General features: G+C 39.4%; 1 long non-coding RNA gene across 2 annotated transcripts in view; it reads left to right on the plus strand.

Moving 5' to 3' along the window:
- Window positions 1-27,012, plus strand: part of LOC138760614 (uncharacterized) — a 143,202-nt gene that overhangs the window by 94,377 nt on the left and 21,813 nt on the right. Inside the window, exon 3 of one of the 2 annotated variants that reach the window (XR_011355747.1) lies at window positions 19,578-19,967. The exons of the other annotated variant lie outside the window; for it this stretch is intronic. This is a non-coding gene — a long non-coding RNA (uncharacterized lncRNA). Of the gene's footprint in view, window positions 1-19,577; window positions 19,968-27,012 lie in introns of those variants that run through there. 2 annotated transcript variants of the gene reach the window in all.

The raw sequence follows: 27,012 nt of genomic DNA on the forward strand, positions 1-27,012 counted from the left end.
GTTGTAAAGGCTGTAGGAGTACTGTAACTGAACCTACAGACACTCAGTGTAGGAACTCTCTTATGCTTCTCTTCTCTTATTATTCTTTTTCTTTGGCTTGGCTTCGCGGACGAAGATTTAAGGAGGGGGTAAATGTCCACGTCAGCTGCAGGCTCGTTTGTGGCTGACACAGTTGCAGCGGTTGCAGGGGAAAATTGGTTGGTTGGGGTTGGGTGTTGGGTTTTTCCTCCTTTGCCTTTTGTCAGTGAGGTGGGCTCTGCGGTCTTCTTCAAAGGAGGTTGCTGCCCGCCAAACTGTGAGGCGCCAAGATGCACGGTTTGAGGCGATATCAGCCCACTGGCGGTGGTCAATGTGGCAGGCACCAAGAGATTTCTTTAGGCACCAGGCAATGTCCATAACAATTCGTTCTTTGCTTTCCAGCAGTCAAAAGATGGTATATTATGTATATTACACTTTTGTGTATTATTACATGACAATAAAAAGAACCCAAACTTTCAAAATAAAAGGAACCTGTTAGTCTTGCTTTTGATTTTGGTAGTGAAATACAAATTCTGTATTCTCAAAACTTCACCTTTGAATTCCAGGGTTTAGTGTCGGTGACCATGAAACACAGCAGAATATTTTAAAAATCAGGATGGTGTGCAACTTGAAGAAGTTCACAAGTCATGGTGTTCCCACACAGCCGGTGCCCTTGTCTTTCTTGGTTCACAAGTTTGGGAGGTGCTGTCAGAATTGCCTGGGTGAATACTTGCAGAGAAGATGGTACATGGTACAGGCGTGTGCACCAGTGGCAGAGGGATTAGGATTTGAATGGTTGAGGTAATATGAATCAAGTGGGTGCTTTGTCCCAGATGGTGTTCAGCTTCTGGAGAGGAAGGTGGAGAGTATTACATCAAGCTCCTGATGTAAACATGGTGGAGGCTTTCATCTGTCAGAAGGTCGATTACTTGCTGCAGTACACCTATTCTCTGACCTGGTCATACAGGCATGGTACTTATGTGGTTGGTGCAGATGAATTTTTGATCAATGATAATCTCCTCAGATTTAACAGTAATGCCATTAAATGTCTCAGGCAAATTGTTAAGGACTCTCTTGTTCGAGGTGATTATTGTTTGAAGTTTTTGTGGTGTACTTACTCGCCTATGCCCATTATTTAACTCATGCAACATGCAGGCAGGGGCTGCTTCATTTGCTGGACAGTTATTTATGAAATTGAATGATACAATGGTCTCAAGTTGATACTAGATTCACTCAAATGTTGTCTTGATATCGTGTAATCAATCCCACCTCATTTCTAATATTCAGTTTATGTTACATGCTTGGACAGATGTTGTGGTGAGGTCTGGAGTCCAGTTGCCCTTGCTAAATTAAGATTTCATGCTGCCAAAGAACTTCAACATCTCCAAGCCATGGCACATGTGGAAAGCCTCTACCACCATTGCTAAAATTTGGCCTTGCTTAAAGCAGAACCCCCAAAATCCAGCAGAAATAGAAATTCACAAAGACAAACGGTTACTTAAACAAAAGTAGTTTTTAATTTTCTTTAAACATTAAAAGCAGGATCAAACTTTAACTTATTACTATTAACTTAACTGTCTTTCCACTTTCTAGTATGTAAATGTTTAGCTTGTCAGAATAACTATCATTCTTCATGTGGAGGTAATGTGTAGAAGATCAGAAAAGGTCTTTTATTCACAGTCCAATCTCACTTTTCACTCCAAGTTTATCAGTATCAGGCAATTCTTATATTGTGCACAGAATTTATCATTTATGAATTTTCACCAAGCTCTGGTATTTAAATGGTTACTACTCAGGAAGGCTCTTGTCAGTTTCAGAGTGGCTTGTTGGACACAAACAGATTCCTTCTGATCAGCCACTTCAGGGTCTTACTGAAGAAACTTGCCCCATCTCATAGGTTTTCCAAATGATAACCTCTTCTTTAGGTCACCACAGAGTTGCTTTTGTTTCCCTTATTTCAGGTGAAACACTCTAACCAGCCATTTTCTCTTGTAAGGACCACCAGGGATTTCAACAGGCTGAACTCAGAACCCACAACCCATCTTCAAAATGGGATTTCAACAGGCTGCCAACTTGCCATGTTGCAGCCTTCGAAAGCTACAGCAGAACTGCTCTCTCTCTCTCTCTCTCTCTCTCTCTCTCTCTCTCTCTCTCTCTCTCTCTCTCTCTCCCTCCCTCCCTCCCTCTCTCTCTCTCTCACACACACACACACACACACACACACACACACACTCACACTCACACACACACCCTATTAGATCAGCAAACTTCAATCAGAATCAGTTTCTGACTGGCCATCTGTTGCTTTCAAGACAATAGCTCATTTGCTCTACAGCATCAGTCCAATTAACACCTACTTGTGAAGGCTCCATAGGCATTCTTCAAAGTGTACATGACATCTCTGCTTATGCTTGGCTCTTGCATTTTAAATGAAATCACTTTGTGAAGTGTTTGTTTGTGAAGTGACCTACACTAACCCCCCACAATCTATCTCTTTTAAAAACATATTAATATATAATATACCCTGTAACACAGTGTGTGAAAGAGGACAGCAGTTCACATTGAATGCTTGTTTTCTATGCTATTCTATTTGTTCAGTGTTGTGGTATATTTTCCAGGTGCTTCATATTCCATTTGTTTTAATGAAAAGTATTTGGCGATCAATAGCCAAAGCACACTCAATAAAGGTAACAAATAAGAATTGTTATTTTAAATGCATAACCATTTATTCAATTCACTAATGATTCTCATTATCAAGAATTAGTGGAAGGTTACACTGGGTTGCCTTTGTTCTGTTCTGACTGAACATTTTCTGTAACTCTGTAACTGCATTCCATTTAAATCAGTTGGACATTGCAGTGGTTCTGAGACTTTTCACTTGAATAGAGTGGAACTGCTATAGGCAAGAGTGATATATCACAGGTTGCTTATATAGTTTGAATCAATTTAAATGAAGTTAACTGTCTTTCCACTTTCTAGTATGTAAATGTTTAGCTTGTCAGTATAACTTATTTTTAAAACTTCTCTACCATATTTTATAAGTATAACATGCTTAATTTCTTGCATACTTTGAATGTTAAAAATTCTAGCACAGTGACAATATTGACAGCAGAACTAGTTTGGAAGGGGTGAGAGATGGGGTTTGTTTAATAAGATCTCATGCATTTTAATGAAATGAACTATTGGAAAGGTCTTGAGCTGCTTCACCCCACCAACCAGCTGGGACCTGGCATCCCAGCAGAAATTCAGTCACTAAATCTAGCCTATGCTCCATTTTCTGATCTCATTTGGGAAGAGGTTTAGTATGGTACAATTTGGCATCGACATCCTTCCTCAAGAAAAGCACTAGGATTCAATTACTCCCTTGATATAGAGTAACCCTTTCTGGAACATGTCTGTGATGTTTCTTTTTTTTTGTAATAAACTTGGATTATTTTAAAGCAATTATACTTTATTAGTTTTATCATGACCGTGCAGAGGCATCCATCTTGAATCATCCTTAGCTGCAACAAACTAGTCTCTGACTCTCTCTAATGGTCAGGAGGATCACTAACACTATCACTATAAATCTGAGCAATCCTTGGAAAGCTGTGTAAATGCTGAAGATGGCTGTTCACCATTTATCTTAGTATTACAGTATCCTCAACAAAAATGCAAAGTGAAGCTGGATGTGATCCAGGTCCATAGCCTTGAAAATGGTCACACAAATAGATGGGGTGGTAAAGAAGCCTTCATTGTCTGAGTAGAAACCCAATAACAACACTCAGCTCAGCTCTGATGTTGTAGTATGGCTAACATTCACTTCTAGGCCAACCTTTAGATTCTTGATGACCTTCAGTAGAACTGTCCTTTTCTGTTACAGCTGTGATCTGCTTAGATTTCATGTTGGATACAGAAAGAGATTCTGTGATCAGATTCACATGAGGATTCACATATGTTTCTGTTGAACTCTCATTGTGTGCTTCACTCTGCATCATTGCCCTAGATAACACAACAGCTCACACATAGGATTCCTCTTTTGACCAGGCTTATGTTTTCACAAGCTTTGTCACCAAGTGGTGATTCATTACCATCTGAGACTACTGTGAAATTGAGGTGGTACTCTTTATTATTTTTTTTTTACTTTCTCTTTGAGTTTACTTGTACCTATCGGTTGATGTTCTGTCAATTGCAGGCTTTGAACTGTACAGGATTTGTATGGATGTATGGCTTTATCTTCATTGCCCTGATGTCATGCTCACAGATCAAATTGACCTTTGCCCCTGTGTCCAGCTTGAAAGGAATATTCGCTTCATTTGTATACAATGGCACAGTCCACTTATCCTGCTCAACTCTGTTCACACTTGCCTGTTTAGTGTTTCTTGGTTTGGAAACCTTCTGCACAACCATGGATCACTGGGAAATGGTGTGTACAATTTCACTTCCATTTTTCCATTTGGAAAATATTGCTTTGCATAATGATTCTTCCCTTTGCACTTATTACAGACTTTTCGATAGGTGGGCCATTGTTTTGGTGCATGTTGAGTGCCACATTGTTTGCACTTGAATGTCTCCATCTTTTTGTTGTTTCCTATATTTTGTTCTCTATTTGTGAGTGTCCAGACACCATGGTTATGGCAATACCTTCATTTTCACTGGCATTTACACTATCACTGAACTTTTTTGCATGCTGCAGAATTAGCTCACTGGCGTGGCATATCTTCATAGTCCAGCTAACGTGAGTTCTGTCTCTTGCAGCAATGTCTCTCTCACTTTCTTATCAATAATTCAGAGCACAATTTGATCACAGATCATTTAAATTTTGCCGCGATCCAAAATTGAATGTTCTTGCTTTTAATTTCAAGAATATTTTTTAAAAGTATAAAAGTTTTCTCTCTGCAACTACATGCATGAGAAAAAACCAGTACCTCTCAAACATTTCATTTATTTTGGTAAACAGTGTTTTTTAAACATCTCAATAACCTTGTTGAACTTCCCATGGTCAGCTGCCTCCAACAAAAACAGATGTGTTAGAAACCTCTAGTGTTTGAGTTTCCACCGTGGTAAGTGACAGAACAATCTTCCATGCATCAGCTTTGCTATCAAGTCCAATGGCTTTCAGGTACAGCATGAACCTTTGTTTGAACAGCCTCCATTCATGGTTGACTTTTCCAGTCTAATTTACTGCATCGGGAATTTTACACTCTCCATTTTTTCTGCTGATATTAACCAATTCTCACTCTACACACTCCTGGTGTTTTATTCCTGTACACACTGCCACTCTTGATACCATGCACATTCTTGGTACAATGCCCACTTCTGGTACCATGTGATCTTTATTTTATTGTAATAAAGAAACATGGATTTAAACTTTACTAGCTTTATCATGAGGAGGCATCTATCTTGAATCATCCTTTGCTGCCACAAACTAGTCTCTGACTCCCTCTAGTGGTCATGAAGAACTTTAGCACTCAATCACTACAGTCTCTGACTTCCTCTAGTGGTTGGGAGGATCTCTAGCACCCTATCACTGCCATGTCCATGTATAAATGTAACCAAGTTCAGAAATCAGATGCTATTGCAATATTTTCCTCCATCAAACAACCTATTGGCACCCACCCCAAAGCTAATGGAGGGAGATTGGTTACTTGGACACTGATGAGTGACATTGTACTGCTTACACTGGCAATAGGACTGTTCCTTTAGAAAATTATTTAAGAAAATTATGAAAATCATCTGTTTTACAAGTAATTTAATCTTTCTATTCATCATTTTGTTTAATAATGAGATGTCCTTTTCATAATGTCTTCCCTTTTGCTCAGACATTGCTCTATGCATATTCACTGCACTTTTTACATCTATTCACTAAATATCATTTGTTATTTCTGTCACAATAGTATCAGATTCATAAATCTTATTTCCTATACCTTCTATGGTTATCTGTAACATTGTAATTTTTAAAATTCAACTTATTTAAATTCTTATTCATGTAATAAATTCAAAGCGTGATTTTTATTACATTATTTCCCCATTACTTATTATAGACAATCAAACTCATCAGCAAATATCATTAGGTAATACAGTTTGCTTTCTACATTCATCCACTGGATCAACATTCCTGTTATTCCATTCTTTTCCATTTCCTTTGACCATGGGTATCAGCAATGAATGTTATCATCAAACTTTGCCTGGCAGTAGCAAATAAAATATTTTACAAATTGTAAAATATGTTATTTTCTTAACAATCAAATACTGTTAAAAATAGCAGAAAAAATAATCTAGCATAGAAAGTCTTGTTTAAGCATAAATTTATATTTAAGTGAAGTTATTGGTTGAAAGAGTTTTATAATTGACAATTGACAAATTTCAACATTACATGTTCTTATTTTAATGAAGCTCAACTTTGCCAGGGATAGATTGATTTGAAATTGTTTATCATCTCTAAGGGATCAACAGTGATAAACAATGACATCTGAAGCATAGCACAAAAACAGAATTTTTTTTTCTTGTTTGTAGCAGACTTACTTTATTTAATCCAAAAATATAGAGATGTCGCAAACTATTTTTTTCACTGGAATCAGCTAAACATGAACTTTCAAAAGGTCATATAGTAGCTTCAATAAAGAGTCATACAATCAAGAAAATGTCATTTATTTTTCATGACATTCTTATTTATTCAAGTAATAAAACATTCAGTGTTTAAAAAAAATGATTTGCATCTTGTTACATTGCCCATTGGCAAAGACTAATCCAAACCAATATTTCCTTCCTGTCAATCATCTTTGTTACCTTCCTCTGGATTCTTTCAATAGCTGGAATTTCTTTTACTGTTCCTTTACCTTGATCATTTCATGCATGTTAACTTCTGTCATGTTTTATTTGCTGTAACTTTACATTTTTGTGAAAAGAATGGAGAGAAATTCAATGCTGGTGCAATCATAAAAGACCAGCCCAGTGAAAAGAGAACATCACTTTTGTTTAATAAAAAAACTAATACAATAGCAGCATTAGAAGTACTAACAGTAATAAAAAGATCTATTTACAGATGTTTTTGCTGGCTGGATTTTAAATAGTGAGCAATCTTCTTTGTAGGCAAAAAGCTCCATTGTGGATAATTCAGCTATGTGAAGAGAGACGTTGGAAATTGTCATTGCAACTTTCATGTCAAACCTCCACCAACTGTTATTCTACCATAAAATCCTACAGTGTCATCATCTTTCTAATGGCATTTTCCTTATGTCAACAACAGTTTGGAGAAAATCATGGAAACAAACAATGAGCGAGTCTAAGAGTTGTTACCTGCTTAAAAAAAAGCTTGGACATGTGGAAATAGAAGAGATCATTAATAGGAAAAAAATGAACCTCTGATAATATTCATACAGCAATGAAACTCATAACATTGTTTTCTGACCCTATAACTTGAAACAAACACTTATATTGGATTCAAGGTCAGTTCATTTGCATTAATTGCATTCTTGATTTGTTTATCATAATGGCGTGAACTCTCTCAAATGTTCCTCTCTTCACATTTCTTCAATATTTCTTGAATTTATTTCATTTATTTTTCAAAAAACCCTCATTTTGGCAGTTAAATATGACCTTTATAAATATAACCTTTAACTTTCTAAAGTCTGTTAGTTTAAAAGTATCTGTTGACTTCTAAAGTTTTTAACATTTTAAGACTCTCATTCCAATTTATCCAACCTTATATGATGGATTGTTTCATCCCATCCAAATTTTCTCCTGTAAAATTCTTGCAAAATTTTCTTGGCTATTAAATACTACTGGTGCCAATATTCTCAAAGGATCATATATTGAACTTACAATTGAAAGAATACCTCTTCTTGTTAAAGGCTGTTCTTTCAAAACAATTTTGAATTTGAAAACATCAGAATGAACAAACCATTGCACCCCTAGAATTATTTCGACAGGTAGAACATCACAATCCAAATCAAGGTGTTTTATCTCCTTTGCTTGTTCTCCCTCAGGAGAAACAGCCAACACATCTCATCTATTGCTAATCAATTTTGTAAGGGGAAAAAAAAACCTTTATTACAGATCTCCTTTAACTCTTGATAAAGATCTATTGCTTCTTTTTCTGAAACAACTGAAGTAGGACAATTATCAACATAGAAATTATTTCTGATGTTACTTATCGCCTGAGAACTAATTTGCTCTTCATTGCCTTCAGCACGTCTCCTAGTTGATAATTCTGTTCTTCTAAAAAAAGTTGCAAGTTGCACAAATGTTTATTTGTAATTGCTTAACATGAAGTTTCCCTCACCTTTTTGAAGGTGGTAATTACTTTCATATTGACGTCTGATTTTATGATTTGGTTGCCCTTTCTTAATATCATAACTTCACAAGGGAGGGGCTGGATCATTAGAATAGTTTTGCTTCATATACATTTTTTTTTCTCTTTATATGTTGTTTACAGCTATTAATATATGTTTTACTTTGTTGGATATATATACACTTGTTATTACCTATGTATGAGTAATACATATATAATAAACACACCTCAATAAAAATATTGGAAAGAGGATCTATTTTGGAAAGTAGTGACAGGTGACATTTGAACTGGAGATGGCCAATATTCTGGCAAGGAGATTTGCTTGGTCTTCTCAAAAAGTTTGAAACTGGATTGGCAGGTAGCTGGTGCTCAGCAGAGGAGATGGTTGAGAAGGGCTAATATTGAACTTAAAGAGAGTGACTGTAATATTGACGTCTGGGTTTCGAAGCCTGGTGTGGATATTCCCCATGCACCAAAGCAGCAGAAAGGTCAAACTTTGACAATATGTTTCATTGTCTGACTTTCACTGCTGTCGATGCACGTAGAATGTGACGTGACCTTTCATGGTGTCATTGTTGGTCACATCATCCTTGCCCAATTTGTATCAAGTTCAGGACATCTATATATTACATGATGAGGCACATCCCTGCAGCCTATCGAAAGGCAGTTTCGTTGACTTGAGTTGTAATCATCGCTGCTGTAAATCAAGAGATCTATATGCCAGGTGAGTCCACTAATGGAAATAAAATGAATCACTGAAAATATTCGTACAGCAATGGAACTCATACCATTGTTTTCTGACTCTAAACTTGAAAAAAACATTTATATTGGATATCAAGTTCATTTCTCTTGAATTAATTGCATTCTTGACTTCTTTATCATAATGGCAGGTTGGCAAAAATGCAAGACAGGCAAAACAGGGTTTCAGATTGGATTGGTAATTAGCAGTGCTGGGAGTCAATCAATGAGAGTTGATTTCAGTGCCCTGGCAATTGTACAAATGTGGTAGCAGCAACACAATGTTCCCCAGAGGAGACACCAAAGCCAAAACGGCCATTCAAAAGGTCCTTGCTCCTGGTTTTTGTGAAATTTTAAGAGGTCTGTCCTCAGTTTATCCCCATTAATAATTGTTCCTTCAAAGTGAAGGAACAGAGTTCAAATGTTCCAGCTTTTCAGATGCTACTTTATTGTTGAGATGGAATCCTGTTGTTGAGGTTTTTGTATGGCTTGGGGTATAATATCCAGCAAAGGAAATCTCACTCCAATGAATTAGTTCAGAGTGGGGCAGTGTAATTTCTTCTTGCATTACATGTGGCATGTTACCCTCACTATTAGCTTTATTGTTCAGTTTGGTTCCTTTGGCAGGTAGAGCAAATACATTTAAAGGGAAGCCAAACAAGCAGAGGGATTAGAAAGTGCACAGTTCTAGTTGTAAAATAATGATGATGGAAGGAGGCTCCTTTAGAGCCAAAGCATTCACTGGCCCTGAATAGAAGAATGACCTGTTTGTGGACAGTAAGTAATTTACAATATGATATAACTTTCCTTATTGGCTGCTTTCATTTCCTTAGCCAACCACTGCAACTATACAAAAAAAAAGCAATCAATACAAATCAAAAACGGATACAGTCCGAATGCAAACAAATCAGATCCATGTCGATGGGCAAAAATATGAGTATGTATCTGATGTTAATACATTTTCTATCCTGCTTTAGAAATTCCACAGTCCTTACCATTGCCTTCTCAATTATCCACTGAGACTTACTGAAGGTCATAATATTCAAAATTGTTTACCCTTGATGTTACTTGATTGATGAGAGTCCGAGGGATACACTGAATAACTTCAGTTGGATTTTAAGCCCATGGAACCTAGCACATGATAACTTGCAACATCCAATTTTTGATAGCTCTGTGCTGTTATGCATCCTCGCTCAGATCTACCACACAACACTGCAGCTTTGCGTCATAATGTGTCGTAAAGTGAGCGAAGTTAACTCTATGGCCTTCTGATTCTGGACTGAATTAATCTACACATTCTGCCAGGCCCACCTACCTTTTCTCATCTTCCATTTGTTCTTCTACTTCTAATCTATTGTTAATATTGCGTCATGAAAAACAACTTGCTGTACTATGGAGGGAGAATTTCTGCCAGGATTATCCATTGCAATCTACCCAGTGGAAAATTTGGTGTCGCTTTATGTGGGTGATGTAAGTATGCTCTTTAACTATTTTATGCACGATCCACATTATGCTTTTATGAAAATCATTTTATTTTCATGGGGATATTACTTCCAAGATTATTTTTTATATAATATATCATCTTTGGTTAAGTTTAATAACTGCATGCCTAACCAAAAAATAATGATCAGGGATGGCTCTAGGGCCTTTGCTATGGTGCAGACAATACCAACATTTAATGACCTATAAATAATGCATTTCAAAATCTCAAGAAAAAAAAAGACCTGCATTTTAGTTACTAGTTTTCTTAATGTTTTAAAGAAATTGTTTAGGTGTGCAGATTTCTGATGTTAAGGAACATAAGGAGATACAATTGTGTTAAAAGACAAAGGCATAATGATTTTTATTATAGAAGACCATTAACAGATTTAAAATCTGCTGAATCACTGGTTTTGTGTACAAGCAAAAATTAAAATTTCATTTTAATTTTTCAACAGTTGCTGCAATGTGAAATCATTTTTACAGAAAGTATACATTTTTTTCAAAATGAATTGGCTGAGGATTATCAGAGAATCAATTTTTAGCTCTGATTTATGTATTTACCTTCTGTAGGTGAAGGGCGTTGCCAACAATTTTCTCTTATCTCTAAAGATTTTGGTGTGCTCGAAAGATTATTCAAACTTTGTTAGGCTTGTATTTTCACATGCATTATTGAAGTTGTACTACACTCCTCCACCAGCAGAATTATGGATCCTTTAGTGACTAGTCAAGATGGAATTGGTTTCTTCTATAGAGTCAAAGTAGGATTGTCAGAGGGCCATGATGTGGATGTTCTTGGTGTGGTTGCAATATCCACAGCATGGGATATAATTTTTTTTAATGGAACTCCATGCAAGTAATACAAAATATGTAACAATAATGACTATTCTTTCAACTTACCCAGAATTATTTGTTAAGTTTGTTTAAATAATTTCCCAGTTATTAGGCACAATTAGTTAATAACTGGCTAATATAATGCACAATAATCAACCTTGTTATTTAACCAGGTAATTGTGTTCCAAATTAAATTATTTGCTCTCATTTACCTCTCCAAGATTACACAGCTTCAAGGGCTTGAGAAATGTAATATTTCTTCTCAAAAATGGGGTGGGCAAAAAATAACCAATCAAATCCTCAGCAAGAAGTAAAAGGATCAGAAGATAGAATTGTGAGTAGAGTTGCAAGGGTAAAAAGGCCTTGATAGGAGTTATGTACAGGCCTCCAAATGTAGGGTAGAAATTATAACAGGAGTTCGAGAAGCCTTGGAAGAAAGGCAATAATATGGTGGTAATGTGAGACTTCAATATCCTGGTAGACTTGGAAAATCAGATTGGTACTACATCCCAGGGGAAGGAATTTGCTGAATTCAAATGAGATGGCTTTATTACGAGAATCTTGTGGGAAAGGGATGCAGTGTTCACAATATGATAGAATTCACTCCGGAATTTGAGAGAGAAGTTAAAATCAGATGCATCGGTATAACAATTGAGTAAAGGTAATTTAAACATACAGCACAATAACAAGCCCTTTTGATCCCAGAGCCTATGGTGCCAAAATACACCCAATTAACCTACATCCCTCAGAACGTTTTTGAACAGTGGGAAACCTACGCAGACATGGGGAGAAGGATTCAAATCCCAGTTCCGATCACTGTAACAGCATTGCGCTAATTGCTACACTAACTGTGATGCCCGTGTAATTACAGAGGCATGAGAGAAGCCAAAGCAAATTGGAAGGGGACCCCAGCAGGTATGATGGTACAGCAGCAATGGCAGGAGTTCCTGGGGGTAAGTTGGAAGATGTAGAATTGTTTCATCCCAAAGAAGAGGCAGCATTAAAAAGGGGTGATGAGGCAAACCACCAACAGCAAACCAGCAAAAAAATGGCATACAATATTGCAAAAAGTAGTGCGAATCTTGAAGACTAGGTAGCTTTTAAAAACTATCAGAACCCAACTATAAAAGTAATGAGGGTAGAAAAGATGAAATATGTAGGTAAGCTAGCCAATAATATGAAAAAGGATATCAAATTAATTTTTTTAGATAGGTAAAGAATAAAATAGAAGCATGAGTGAATTTCAGACTGCTGTAAAATGAAGCTAGAGAGGTGGTAATAGGACACAAAGGAATGAGGGATAAGCTTATCAGATATTTTGCACTAGCCTTCACTGGGGAAGATACCAGATATTTGAGCCATAGAACAGAAGTGAATGTAGTCACTATTACTAAGGACAAGTGCTTTGGAAGCTAGAGAGTCTGAAGATAGATAAGTCACAAGGACCAGATTGGCTGCACCCCAGGATTTTGAAAGAGATAGCTGAAGAGTTTGTGAAGGCCTTAGCAGTGACCTTTCAAAAATCACTTTAGTCAGGAAGGGTTCCAGAGGACTGGAAAATTGTGACTGTTTCTCCATTTTTTAAGAAGGCAGAGAGGCAAAAGACAAGAAAATATAGGCTGGTTTGCCTTACTTAAAGTGACTGGTAAGATTCCATGGTCTATTCTTGCGGATGAGAGTACCGGATACTTGAAAGCAGGTGATAAAATGGGGGCAAAGTTAGTATGATTTCCTTCAGGGAAGATCTTGCCTGACAAATTTTTAGTAATTATCTGACGAAGTAACAAACTGAGCAAAGAAGAGTGGGAGGAAGTGCACTTTGGTAGAGAGAATAAAGATCATGACTATTTTCTAAATGGGGAGAAAATGAAGAAAGCAGAGGCCAAAAATGACTGGGGAGTCCTGGTGCAGAATTTTATATAGGTTAACTTGCAAGTTGAGTCAGTGGTAAGGAAGGCAAATGCAATATTAGCATTCATTTTATGCGGACAAGAATATAAAAGCAAGGATGTAATGCTGAAACTCTTTGAGGCATTGGTTACACCACATTTGGAGTACTGTGAGCAGTTCTGTGCCCCATAACTAAAGAATGGTATGCTTGTATTGGAGAAGGCCCAGAGGAGGTTTACAAAAATAACTTGGGGTTGAGAAGATTCACATATGCTGACTATTTAATGGCTTTGGGTCAGTATTCCCCTGAAGTTTGGAAGAATCAGAAGGGATCTTACTGAAATTGAACAAATATTGAATGGTCTGGGTAAAGTGGATGTGGAGAAGTAATGGGAGAGTCTAGGACAAGGGAGCATAGCTTAAGAGTAGAAGGACATCCCTTTAGAACATGACAAGAAATATCTTCAGCCAGAGGCTGGTGAGTCTGTGGAATTTGTTGCAACAGATGGCTGTGGAGGGCAAGTAATTTGATTCATTTAAAGCAATGATTATCAAAGGAGTCAAAGGTTATGGGAAGAAGGCAGGAGAATGGTGTTGAGAAGAAAATTATGTCGGCAATGATTTAAATGCTAGGGAACACTCAATGACCTAACTCTTAGCCTGTGTCTAACAGTTTTGTGATCTTAAGGAAATCAGCCTTGTCCCAATTTAAGGCTTTAACTTGAGGACTAGTCCCATCAATCTGCATAATATTTTAAACACAAATGGAGTTATGGTCACTGGACCCAAAGTGATTTCCCATTGTCACTTCAGTCCCTCACCCTATATCATTCTGTAAGAAAATTTTGTGTTCTTTCTAGTAGAGCCCTCAATATGTTGTGTTTACAAGCTCTGTTGGACACACTTCCCGAATATTGACTTGGATGAGTGGAATTTGTTAAGTAAAGATCTCCCAGTAATACCACCCTATTACACAATTTCCCTTCACATCTTTTCTTCCAATTTCCACTGACAATTTGGGAATCTATAGTAGCCTCATTGAAGTAACTATTTGCTTTTGTTTCTAAGTTCTACCCGTAAAGTTTCACTGGATGACCTCATCAAAAATTTGTCTGTATGTACTGTGATACATCATCCCTTCTCAAAAATGCAACCCACTCCCTCTCTTACTTGCACCTCCATCTGTATGCTGGAACAATGAGCTGTCAGTCTTCCCCTTCTCTCAGCTATATTCCTGTTATGTCTATAATATCCAAATCACCCAAGCTAATCCACACCTTGAATTCATCTGTCATACCCATTATGCCTTTTGCATTGAGTTAATCACATTTAAATGATATATTTTTCCTCTCACTTTCCTATACCCATGCCTATCGTGTCAAATACAGTCACTCTCTTTAAGTTCAATATTAGCCCTTCTCAACCATCTCCTCTGCTGAGCACCAGCTACCTGCCAATCCAGTTTCAAACTTTTTGAGAAGACCAAGCAAATCTCCTTGCCAGAATATTGGCCATCTCCAGTTCAAATGTCACCTGTCACTACTTTCCAAAATAGATCCTCTTTCCAATATTTTTATTGAGGTGTGTTTATTATATATGTATTACTCATACATAGGTAATAACAAGTGTATATATATCCAACAAAGTAAAACATATATTAATAGCTGTAAACAACATATAAAGAGAAAAAAAAAATGTATATGAAGCAAAACTATTCTAATGATCCAGCCCCTCCCTTGTGAAGTTATGATATTAAGAAAGGGCAACCAAATCATAAAATGCGATTCAATGATCTTAGAAATTCTGAAAATATTATGGAAAGGACCCAAAAATTTAAAAAGTTAAATTTCAATGCATTAGTAGAGTAAGTTTTTCCAGAATCAGTCATGCCATCACATCAGATAACCATCGAGTGTGTGTAGGAATGAGAGCACCCTTCCATCTCAGAAGTATAGCTCTTCTGGCAATAAGAAGAGGAAAGGCAACATCATGGGATTGTAGCCCAGACAGATTTGAATCAGCTGATCTACTTACTCCAAATAGGGCAAGAAAAGGATTAGGAGCTAAATATTAATGTTAAGAACTAAAGACAAGGTACGGAAGATACTTTCCCAATAACTGGAAAGTGAGGAACATGACCAAAACATATGAAATAATGTACCTTCTTCAGTCTTACATCTATCACACTTAGATGAGAAATTAGAAGAGATCCTAATGGCCCCCAAGGACTTGAATCCCTGACCCCCCCACGCCCCCGCTGCAGCCCTTCAGCCACACATTTATCCGGGCCTATCTCTTTAATCCTAACCTCACCAGCATCTGTCTCCAGGAATAATCCAAAGATTACTATCTTTGAGGTCCTGCTACTTTATCTTTACCCTAGCTCCCCAAATTCACTGCACAGGACCTCAAACTTTTCCTACCTATGTCATTGCTATCAATTTGTACAACAAACTCTGTTGACCCAACCTCCCCCTTGAGAAAGTCAGAATAGCATGCTTAAACATGTATAAGGAGAGAAAAGCTATGATGAACTCTCAAGACCTCCAAAGATGGCTACATTTCCTATCATTTAAAGACGGCTTTTAGTTTGTAATAAGTTAAATATTACTATAAAATCTACTATCAGACAGGAATCTCCTCAAGATTGAATTATACCATCTATCCAGTGACTGTTTGGCTTGAGACAATCCGTAGGATCAGTACAAATAAATAGGTTGTGAGATCCATACCAATAGACATTTGGTACTGACCTTAGACCAGTGAAACACGAGTCTTCAGATGCTGTGATTGAAATCAAGACACAGAAATGCTGGAGGAATTGAGCCAGTCTCGCAGTGTCCGTAGGAGGTAAAGATAAATTACTGATATTTCGGATCTGAGCCCTTCCTCAAGGTACGAGTAAAACAAGATGGGCATCTGAATTAAAGGATGGGGAAAGAAAGAGAAAAGAATAGGAGAGGGAGGAGAATAGTCCAACAGAAAAAAAAGGTGTTAATTGAACATGATAAGGGGAATAGAAACAATTGATTTTGGCTCTGTGATAGGAGACAGAAGAAAAGGGAAAACAGAGAGAGAGAGAGAGAGTGCTTGAGGAAAGGAGTCAGGGGGGAAGAAGATAGGGGGAGGAGGGGTTTCTAATGGAACCTGGAAAAGTCAATGTTAATGCCATCTGGATGGAGAGTGATCAGATGGAAGATGAGTTATTTCCCCCCCCCCATCTGTGGCGTTCTCCATCTGGCAGTGCATGAGAACATAAACAGACGTGTCAGCAAGGCATTTGGATGGAAAATTGAAATTGTTTTGCAGTGAACAGAGCTGAGGTGCTCAATGAAGTGATCTCCCAATGTACGCCCAGTCTCTCTAATGTAGAGGAAACTACAACTGGATGCATAGGTGACCCCTGCAGATTCACAAGTGAAATGTTGCTTCACTTGGAAGGACTGTTTATGCCCCCAATTGTGGTGTGGGTCCAAGTGGAACATCTCCTACAGTCACAGGGGTAGGTGCCAAAGGGGCAATTGGTGGGAAGGGAGGAATAAATAAGGAAGTCATGCAGGGAGTGGTCCCAACGGAAGGTGAAGAAGGAAGGAGGGCAGAATACGTCTGGTAGTGGGATCACGTCATAGATGGTGAAAAGCATGAAGGAAGATATGTTGGACATGGAGGCTAGTGGGTGATAGGTGAGCACAAGGGGCTCACCCTGTGGGTGGGCCAGGGTGGGCAGTGGAGCATATATGGGTTAGGGCTGTGTTGATGGTGGTAGAGGGGCAGCTATGTTGTTTGAAGGAGGAGGACATCCCTAATGAGCTGGTATGGAAGACCTCTTCCTGGGAATAGATACAATGGTGATGGAGGAATTGTGAAAAAGGAATGGAATCCTTGCAAGGGACAGGGGTGAAGAGGTGCAGTTGAAGTAACTGTGGGAGTTGGTGGGTTTGTAGAAGATGTCTGTTGAGAGTTTATCTCCTGAGATGGAGACCAAGAGATTGAGAAAAGGGAGAGTGTTGGTGGAGATAGACCAAATGAACTTGAGTTCAGGGTGGAAGTTGGCAGCAAAGTGGATAAAGTCAATGAACTCATCCTGGGTGCATGAGGCAGCACCAAGGTAGTCACTGATGTAACAGAGGAAGAGTTGAGACTCCTTGCTTGTAGCATGACACACACAGCTGGGGCCCATGGCTAGCCCTTTAACTGACTAAAGTGGGATGAATCAAAGGAGGTTATTGAGGGTGAAGACAGGAGAGCTGGAAGAGGGTGGTGGTGGAAGGGGACTGGTTAGGCTTATTGTTGAAAAAGGGCCAAAGGGCTTTGAGGCCTTCAGAATAGGGGATGGAGGTGGATGGTGATTCAGTGTGCATGATAAAGATGAGCTTAAACCACTCTCAGTTCAGGATCTTTGGTGTCTTTATTTAAGCATGATACTTGTGTGGATTGGAGAAGGACAAAGCTATCATTATAAGATTTTTGAGGGCGAGCTGTTGAACCCATTGAACAAAGAAAAATTTTGTTTTTGTAGCTCTCATTATATTCCAAGAGAAATAATATAATATCTAAAAGAAAATGCACATCTAAAGTTCAAACAGTGCTTGACAGTGAAATGGCTGTAATGGGATCTCAATGGTGACTATATTCTGACCAACATTAAGTCATGGATGACTCTGCAAAAGAATAATTCAGGAATCTGCTCTGAATTTCCCAGTGGCTAAATTTGAGTCACCTCAGGAGAATGCATCAGAGGTGAAGTTTTCTGATCTTTAACAGAAATTACACACATCAATAAGTGAAGAGAGGTTTAAGATGACATTCCTGTGGTCTCACTCAGATTAATGACCATATTCTGCAGTAAAACCATAATGCAGTGTGTCAGACAACATGACGGATGGGACATCATCTTATAAACTGATAGTCTGCTTATCATGTTGAAGAGCCTGATCACTAACTCATTTCAAGGCTCCTCAGTGGAATTACATGTTGCATTGAGGATCTCAAACCTCTCTTTGCCACAATAGCCAGGCACCAGGCATTCTTGCTCTTTCTCTCACCCCTCCATGCCAAGCTACAAACCATCCTCTGAACATTGCTTTTCTGTACAGCAATAATTTGCAATGAGGACAATCAATGTAATAAAGTAAATAAGTTGAAGGTTTTCATGTGGCAAATCAAGCAAACAAATGCATGGATATTACATATTTGGGAAATACATTAGTTCGATTCTATTCTTAATTCTGATGTAATAGAGTAGATTGAGGGACAATCTAAGATTAGGTAAAAGAGTGATGTATTGCTTTCTTGTGAAAGTAAAAATAGCATTGACTATTCCCCTAATACTTTGGTAAACAAGCATACATTCTAGTTCTGGAACAGGTTGCTGGGATGCTCATCACAATCTAATAAATCACATTTGTTTTAATATCTAATACATCAGTGCTCAAATTGGAACAACATATAACCTTCCTTCACATTACCTGGCTTGTGTTATGGAGCTTTTCAGATTTGGTACACTCTGTTTAATCTTCCAATAGACATGTTGCGTTATCATGTCCTTTAATGAATTGGCTTTTATAGTTTTTATTATCAGGATGGTGGTAAGGGATTCCCATGAAAAGCCTATAACTTTCTAAAGCTGCTTTTGTAGTAATTCGCTCTGCTCAAACAATGTAAAATAACTTGGACTGGACTCCCCTGGGACTAGGTAGCACATTTGCAGTTAGATATTGACGACAACCAAAATCAGACTTGGGCAAAGGCAAATGCCCAAGGTTGGGAAATGGAATTCTCTCAGGTGTGAGCATCTCTCCAAGGATTGAATAGCAATTCTTAAGGATCGAGAATCAGAAATCGGCTATTTTATGGAGCTTCAGGGAAAGAGTAACTTACTCTGTAGAGTGCCAGCATGAGCATGGAAGAAATCTTATGAAGAAACGACTGACATTGTCAGTAACATAATTGGCAGATTTTTAATATAGCATCTGTTAAGTGAAATATTATTTAGAAGCGAAGCTGTAGCCTTAACTGTAATAAAGAATGCTAAGAGTTTTTTGACTCATTCTTCTTCATATTAAAAAAAAAGAGTATTTATTATACAAACAATTGTAATAAGGCCTGATATAGTTTTCATCAGGTTTATGCCATGATGCCGTCCTTCCTTCTGCAGGCACCTTGTTTGTGTCTCTTTATTTAAGGTGATTGTAGAAGTCAGAGATTTGCTGCTAATTCTGACGTCATCTGAAATAATGTCTGTGAAATGATGCTCAAGGTCTCCGATTGGTAAATATTGCCAACCATGAGCCTGATTTAAATGACATCTATGCTGCAGCAATTTTTTGTGTCTGTTTCATTGCAGGGTCAGTTCCTCCAAGGTTGGAAACAAACTACCATGTCTATATTTAGTCACCAGGTTCGGTGACTAAAGTTCAGATCTGGGGATACACACTGTCTACCCAGGACTAGAATGGAACCCTTGGTCTGAATGCATTTCTGGGATAGGCCACCATCCACTTCGATGACGCTGTGGATTTCTTCTGACCTGCTCTCCCTTCTGCCTTGGCCTGGTATTCTCTGCACATAACTGGAAATCAACCTGTCAGTCAGATTCTGTGCTGGCCAAGTAAACTGTGAACATCAAAATTCTCATGCTACAGATTTATGACTCAATGATCTACAAGGAAACCAAGACATGTTCACCATCATCACCACCATTTATGTTACCTATCCTTATTTAGGCTAATAAGTCTACACTAATCATGTGTAGGGGAGAGAGAGAGAGAGAGAGAGAGAGAGAGAGAGAGAGAGAGAGAGAGCTCATATTATCTAACATAGATAGAAATTCTTCCTTCCATGTTTAAGATTACTCTCACTAAAAGTTTAAATACTTCAAAAGAATAAGTTTTTACTATTAATTTTCAAAAATATGTAAGCATATCAATATATATTAAGGTACAATAAGTAAAAATAACCCATTTGGAAAGTGTTTGTGACTTCTTAAATTATTTTATTTACCTGAAGACAGCACTTAAAATTACATTATGGGATGATAAATGCTTATTTGAAGCATTTCTACTGTTTTGCAGTCAGACCATTCTAATTAAATAGATGAACATCATTGGATTAATAACAGAGGAGAAATTATTTTAAATTATTACTTTTCTCAAGGCATGTCCTGAAAAGGCTAGTTCAGAAATAATATTTAAATATTATGGCTCCTTTAAAAAATGCTGTGGTTCTAAGGATTAAACCAAGTCACAAGAGTTGTTTGATCTTACCTAGATATGTAATAGAGGATGTCTGGGTGCAGCAGGTCCAATCTTGACTTAGGCCTATGCCCCATCAGCATTTCCGCTGGAGTATGTGCAGCTGTAGTCTGCGGCGTAAGGCGGTATTATACAAGAAAAGTGAAAGTCTGATGCTAGGAGTCCCCTGTTATCCTCTTGTAGAGCTCGTTGAAAGAACCAAAGACTTGTTGATCCAAACCAAGGCTTTTATTAGCAAAAGACAGGAGCTCTTCACAGGTGGCCGACCAGTCCGGAATGATCCGACCTGGCTAGGGACACAACCCTTTAAGGCCCAGACAGTAGGCGTGGCTTAGCTCTCAGCCAATCGCTGTAAGCATAGTCTAAACACTGTAACTATATACACTATAAACATTGGTGATAGATCTGTACTAGCACACCTCTTCAGGCATTCCTTCACTGTCTGAACAGCCCACTCAGCCAAACCATTTGAGACTGGGTGGAAAGGGGCCATCCAAATGTGATGAATGCCCTTCTGCTGCATTAACTCACCCAACAGCTCACTGGTTAATGTCAGGCCATTACCAGTGATCAGAATGTCAGGCAACCTCTGGACTGCAAACACTTGCCTGAGTTTGTCGATGGTAATGGTGCCCATGATGTGAGCTTCTGTCCATTTGGAATGTGGATCTACCATTACTAGAAATATCTGTCCCATGAAAGGGCCAGAAAAGTCCAAATGTGGCCTAGACCAGGGGCAGTCTGGGCAGTCCCATAGGTGCAAAGGAACTGCTGGTGGCATGTTCTGATTAATCTGACACTGCATGCATGATTTTATCTTGTTCTTCAGATCCTGATCCATTCTTGGGCACCTGATGTAATATCTTGCAAGGCTTTTCATTCGAGACACCCCTGGATGAGTCTCATGAACTTCCTACACAGCTTTGAATGGCCAGAGCGAGGCATGATGACCCTTTTCCCCCAGAAAATGTAGCTATCCTGCAGTCCCAATTCTGACTTAGGTTTGGCATAAGACTTCATTTCCTTTCCTTCCAGGATACTGGGCTATCCTTTTAAAAGGAAAGTCTTGACTTGAGACAGGATTGGGTCACTCACTAGCCACTGCATTTACAGGTGTGTCTGACAACCTTTCCAATAAAATCTCCATCTCTGGAGGCACACATGTAGTACCTGGTGTCTCCAGTAAAGGTAGACAACCCAGCATATGCATTATCTCCACCTGCTCTGACAATGTGAGATCCCAACACTGTATCCTAGCTGAGGTTAGTGGTGGAACACATCTGGTCTCACTGAACAGAGTCATCAGTGGTTTATGATCCGTATAAATTGTGAATGCACGTACATAGAGGTACTGATGAAACCATTTGACTGCAAAAATGATGGCCAGACCTTTTGTCTAACTGGGAATATCCCTTCTCAGCAACTGTTATGGTACATTAAGCAAGACCAATAGGCTTCTCTGAATGATCCTCTATTACATGTGAGAGAACTGCCCCTCCTCCATAGGGCGAGGCATCACATGAAAGGGTCATAGTGAACCAGCAGCTGCGCTGAGTGAAGGAGTTCTATTACATTCTTGAAAGCCTCCTCCTGCTCTTCAATACATTGCCACTTGGTGCTATTGCGCAGTGGGGCCAAAATCCATTGTTATATTGTCAGGATAATGTGAACTCTTTTGTAACCGCGTAAGAATACACCCTTCTCACTGTATTAACTGTAGTGTACCACTATGGGGCATATGTATGGTGGAAGGCATCAGTAAGTAAAGTCTCTTCTGTTATTTGAATCTTGCATCTCGAAGTTATTTAAGAAGCCTCCCAAGTAACTCAAGAGACATAACACCCATGAGAGGTCAGGAAGAAACTTGCCATAATAATTGATCATGCCCAAAGTTCCATGACACTCTTTGGGCTTGGGGCCTCCTTGATAGCTCTCACTTTATCCTCTACCGGGCAAAGCCCCTCAGCTGTGATCTTGTGTCCCTGGTAGGTCACACTCGGAACAAAACTTTGTCACATTTTAATTGCAACCCTGCATCAGAGAGCCTCTTCAAAATCTGTTCCAAGTTAACTGGATGCTCCACCTCCGTGGCCCCCATGATCAAAATATTATCCAGATACGCTGCTACATGTGTAATCCCCTGCAGCAATGTGTCCTTTGGAAAATGGTGGGGCTGGACACCACTACAAACACCGGGCGATTGTATTTAAATAATCCCTTGTGTATGTTAATTGTGATGAACTCCTTTGAATCTTCATCAAGCAGCAGCGGTTGGTAAGCCTGGCTCATATCCAGCTTTGTGAATAACTTACTCCCGACAGGTTTACAAACAGGTCATGCACTCATGACAATGAGTAGTGTTCCAGCTAAGAGACCTGATTCACTATAATCTTATAGTCCCCACATATCCTCATCATTTTGTCTGCCTTCAAACAGGAACAATGGGAGCTGCCCCCCTTGAAAACTTGATGGACTCAATGATGCACAACCATTGTAAACATTTTGACTTCTCCTTGACCTTGACTTTCTTGGTGAAGGGCACCACTTTGGGCTTGAAAAAATGTGGTGTAGCCTCAGGATCAACATTGGATTTCACTGTCACACCCTTCAATGTGCCCAGATCATCCTTGAAAACATCACTGTACCACTGCAGAATGTCCTCTACCATGTGTGCATACTTAATTTCATGCCTGTTGAGCTGGATTTTGCAAAGCCAATCACAGCCCAAAAGAATGGGCACATTACCTTTAGCTATCACCAATCTGGCTTCTGCTTTCTGACACCTGGCTGAAATATCCACATATAACACCCCTAAATGAAGTATGGGCTTTCCTGTATAGGTCTTGAGTTTGAGCTTTGATGGTCTGATGGGAGGCAGATTGAAAACCCTCGTGTCCTCCTGTATGTCTCTTCACTGATGACCAATGCTGTGGCCCCTGAATCAATCTCAAACTTGATATCCTTTCCCCTGACAGTGACTGTGGCAGAATATGGTTCAAGTGGTTCCTCATCTGTTTCCACTCCAAAAAAATTATCATCACGTGTTTCCTCTTCATCTCCTTCTTCAAGGTCAGGGGTAGCCAACCTTTTAATTTTACATTTTTAATTTAGACATACAGCATGGTAGCAGGCCATTTTAGGCCACGTGTACGTACCAGGAGTGTTGGTTAATTGGGCGCCATGGGCACATAGGCTGAAATGGCCTGTAACTGTACTGTATGTCTAAATTAAAAATGTAAAATTAAAAGGTTGGCTACCCCTGTTCGAGGTTGTGTGTGGCTGCCGGAGCCTGTTGAGCTTTCCTCTGCCCAGGCTTTGAATTCCTGCACTTCTTACTTAAATGTCCCTTTTTGCCAGAAGCATATAAGTTGCATCTTTGAATTTGCACTCATTTGCATAGAGCGTCCCTCAAAACTGAAAACATTCCACCAGCTTCGCCCTGTATGCCAGTCTCCCTCCTGACTTGGTACATTGCTGGTAACTGTGAACACCCCCCCCCCCCCCCCCATGTCCTTTCAGGATATCCTTGGCATTATTAGCCATTATCTCCATGCCTTGGACAATCTCATTAAAAGTCATAGATGGGGTTTCTTCCAATAAGAAGCATTGTATGGCACCATTACTAAAGTCTCATACCAAGAGATTTCTTTAGGCAGTCCTTGTACCTTTTCTTTGGTGCACCTCTGTCACGGTGGCCAGTGGAGAGCTCGCCATATAATACGATCTTGGGAAGGCGATGGTCCTCCATTCTGGAGACGTGACCCATCCAGCGCAGCTGGATCTTCAGCAGCGTGGACTCGATGCTGTCGACCTCTGCCATCTCGAGTACCTCGACGTTAGGGGTGTGAGCGCTCCAATGGATGTTGAGGATGGAGCGGAGACAACGCTGGTGGAAGCGTTCTAGGAGCCGTAGGTGGTGCCGGTAGAGGACCCATGATTCGGAGCCGAACAGGAGTGTGGGTATGACAACGGCTCTGTATACGCTTATCTTTGTGAGGTTTTTCAGTTGGTTGTTTTTCCAGACTCTTTTGTGTAGTCTTCCAAAGGCGCTATTTGCCTTGGCGAGTCTGTTGTCTATCTCATTGTCGATCCTTGCATCTGATGAAATGGTGCAGCCGAGATTGGCAAATACTAGAGCGCATCGGATGTCCCCCAAAGTTCCTCAACATGATTATCCAACTGCACGAAAACCAACAAGGTCGGGTCAGATACAGCAATGAGCTCTCTGAACCCTTCTCCATTAACAATGGCGTGAAGCAAGGCTGTGTTCTCGCACCAACCCTCTTTTCAATAATACAGGTAGTTTGATGGTTATTCACTATGTTTATAGTGAACTTCTAAGAAGTTGGGCAGCCTGGTTAGTGTAGTGATTAGTTAAATGTTCTTACAGCACCAATGACTGGGGTTCAAATCCGGCACTGTCTGTAAGGAGTTTGTACATTCTCCCTGTGTCTGCGTGGGTTTCTTCTGAGTGCTCTGGTTTCCTCCCACCCTTCAAAACATATGGGGTTGTAGGTCAATTGGGTGTAATTGGGCAGCATGGGCTAATGGGCCAGAAGGGCCTGTTACTGTGTTGTATGTCTACAAAAACATTGTTGGAAAAGGAAAGGTTGCATCAACCACTTCAACTGCATCGAGACCAGCTGAAAGAAACATACAGGCAGGGACCTTCAGCATCCCATGAAAGGGAATTGGATAAACATTGAGCTGAATAGCCTCTTCATTTTGTACTCTGCTTTATGATCTTACAATTAATGCCACAGGAGCCCAATCCGCAGTAGCATGTCATGGTAACATTTGCCGTCTTTTTTAACATTACATTTTCACACCAAGACTACTCACTCAGTTTTTATCTCTGTGTGATCAAATGCCTGCTCCTGGAATCCCAGTTTTGGTAACTATACTGTGCCATGATCAGATCCATGTTTAATTAGCAGATGAATATTGGATTCAGCACTCACTGATCAGCAGTGAAAGGACCTTTTGCCTGACACTTTATAGTTTCACTCACAAATTATTCTCTGTTCATTTGTGGTTTGCTACCTGTTGCTTAATGAGGTTCTGCAGTGGGGACATACATGGAACTTCTGTTAGACAAACATCTTCATCCACATGAAGAGGTTGAAACTATCTGACGTAGATGAGGTCAAACATTCGCTGTATCAAAAACGCTTTTTCAGTATCTCATGAGAGGAAACATTAGGTGTAGTGTAACTGCTACCTGCAGAAATAATCATGTTCAAATTCAATTCTTCTTGATTCCTCCACAACATTTGCCAAGAGATTGATATCCAAGTCTCTGGACATTGCAAAGTCAGAAATGCAGATTTGTAATTTTTCTAGCTTATGCATATACCAACACACTGATTAAATGAGTCCATGGTGTCTGTAGTGTCTGTACTAATAACCTTTTATCAGCAAGTGCATTTGTGAAGTATCTCCCAAAGGACCCTTGAGCTTGCTATGGGCAAACCTGACAGTGCCAAACTACTGACAGTTGCAGCACATCTCCTGTTGTGGAAGTTTGGCACAACAAACATTTCTACCAGCAAGATCAATGTAGTTCGGAAGCACAGCAGATGTTGTGGAAGAGCTGGTATTGCTGCTGAAGGATGGTTCCAGTGCTCTGTATCAACAGTATAGACATGTCATCAACATTATGGAATAGAATGAATCCTATCAATGCATAAATGCTCTACTATAACCTGCAGATCACCACACAATATTGTGGGGAAATATTTTGGATTTTGAATTGACATGTTCCTTCATCAACAACCATTTTCAAAGAGGGGAGTTCTGATTTGTTTCCAAAAATATACTTTATTCACAATAAATTATTTACAAGAAAGTTATTCAAGACTTTTTTTTACAGTTATAGTGTCAATCATATCAATACATTCTCATTATTGTACATTTTATATACTTCTCAATACTCTGTATACTCCTAATACTGTGGTGCCTTGTCATTTCTCCCCCTCCCCTCTGTTGGTTGAGGACCTCTCCCTTGGTGTCAGCCCCTCAGTGCTCGGTATTGGGATGACTCTAAATTGTGATCCTTACCCACAGTGCCCTTGCACTGGCTGCACCAAGCCTCAGTGTGTCCCTCAGCACCTACTCCTGGAATGTGCCAGTTGACAACATTCCTGGACCGACATCTCAGTATGTTAAAAGACCAATAGGTTTCAGGCAGACCAAAGACCGTCCTTCACCAAATTGACGGTCATCCAGTAGTTCTGGATGTTGGACTCAGAGTGTGTCCCCAGGAACAGTCCATAGATCAGAGAGTCCTCTGTCACACTATCACTGGGGATGACCATGACAAAGCCCCCTGCAACTTTCTCCACACATTCTTTGCGAATCTGCATTCAGCAAATAGGTGGGCGACAGTCTCCACTCCACCACAGCTGTCCCGAGGACAATGTTCATGGAGGGTGAAGTTCCAGTTGTACAAAAAGGATTTCACTGGGAGGGCTCCTCTCACCGCCAGCCAGACCAAGTCCTGGTTCTTGTTTGTGGGCCCTGGCGATG

The sequence above is a fragment of the Narcine bancroftii genome, chromosome 4 (genome assembly GCF_036971445.1).
Source record: "Narcine bancroftii isolate sNarBan1 chromosome 4, sNarBan1.hap1, whole genome shotgun sequence".
In the NCBI taxonomy this organism is placed as follows: Eukaryota; Metazoa; Chordata; class Chondrichthyes; order Torpediniformes; family Narcinidae; genus Narcine; species Narcine bancroftii.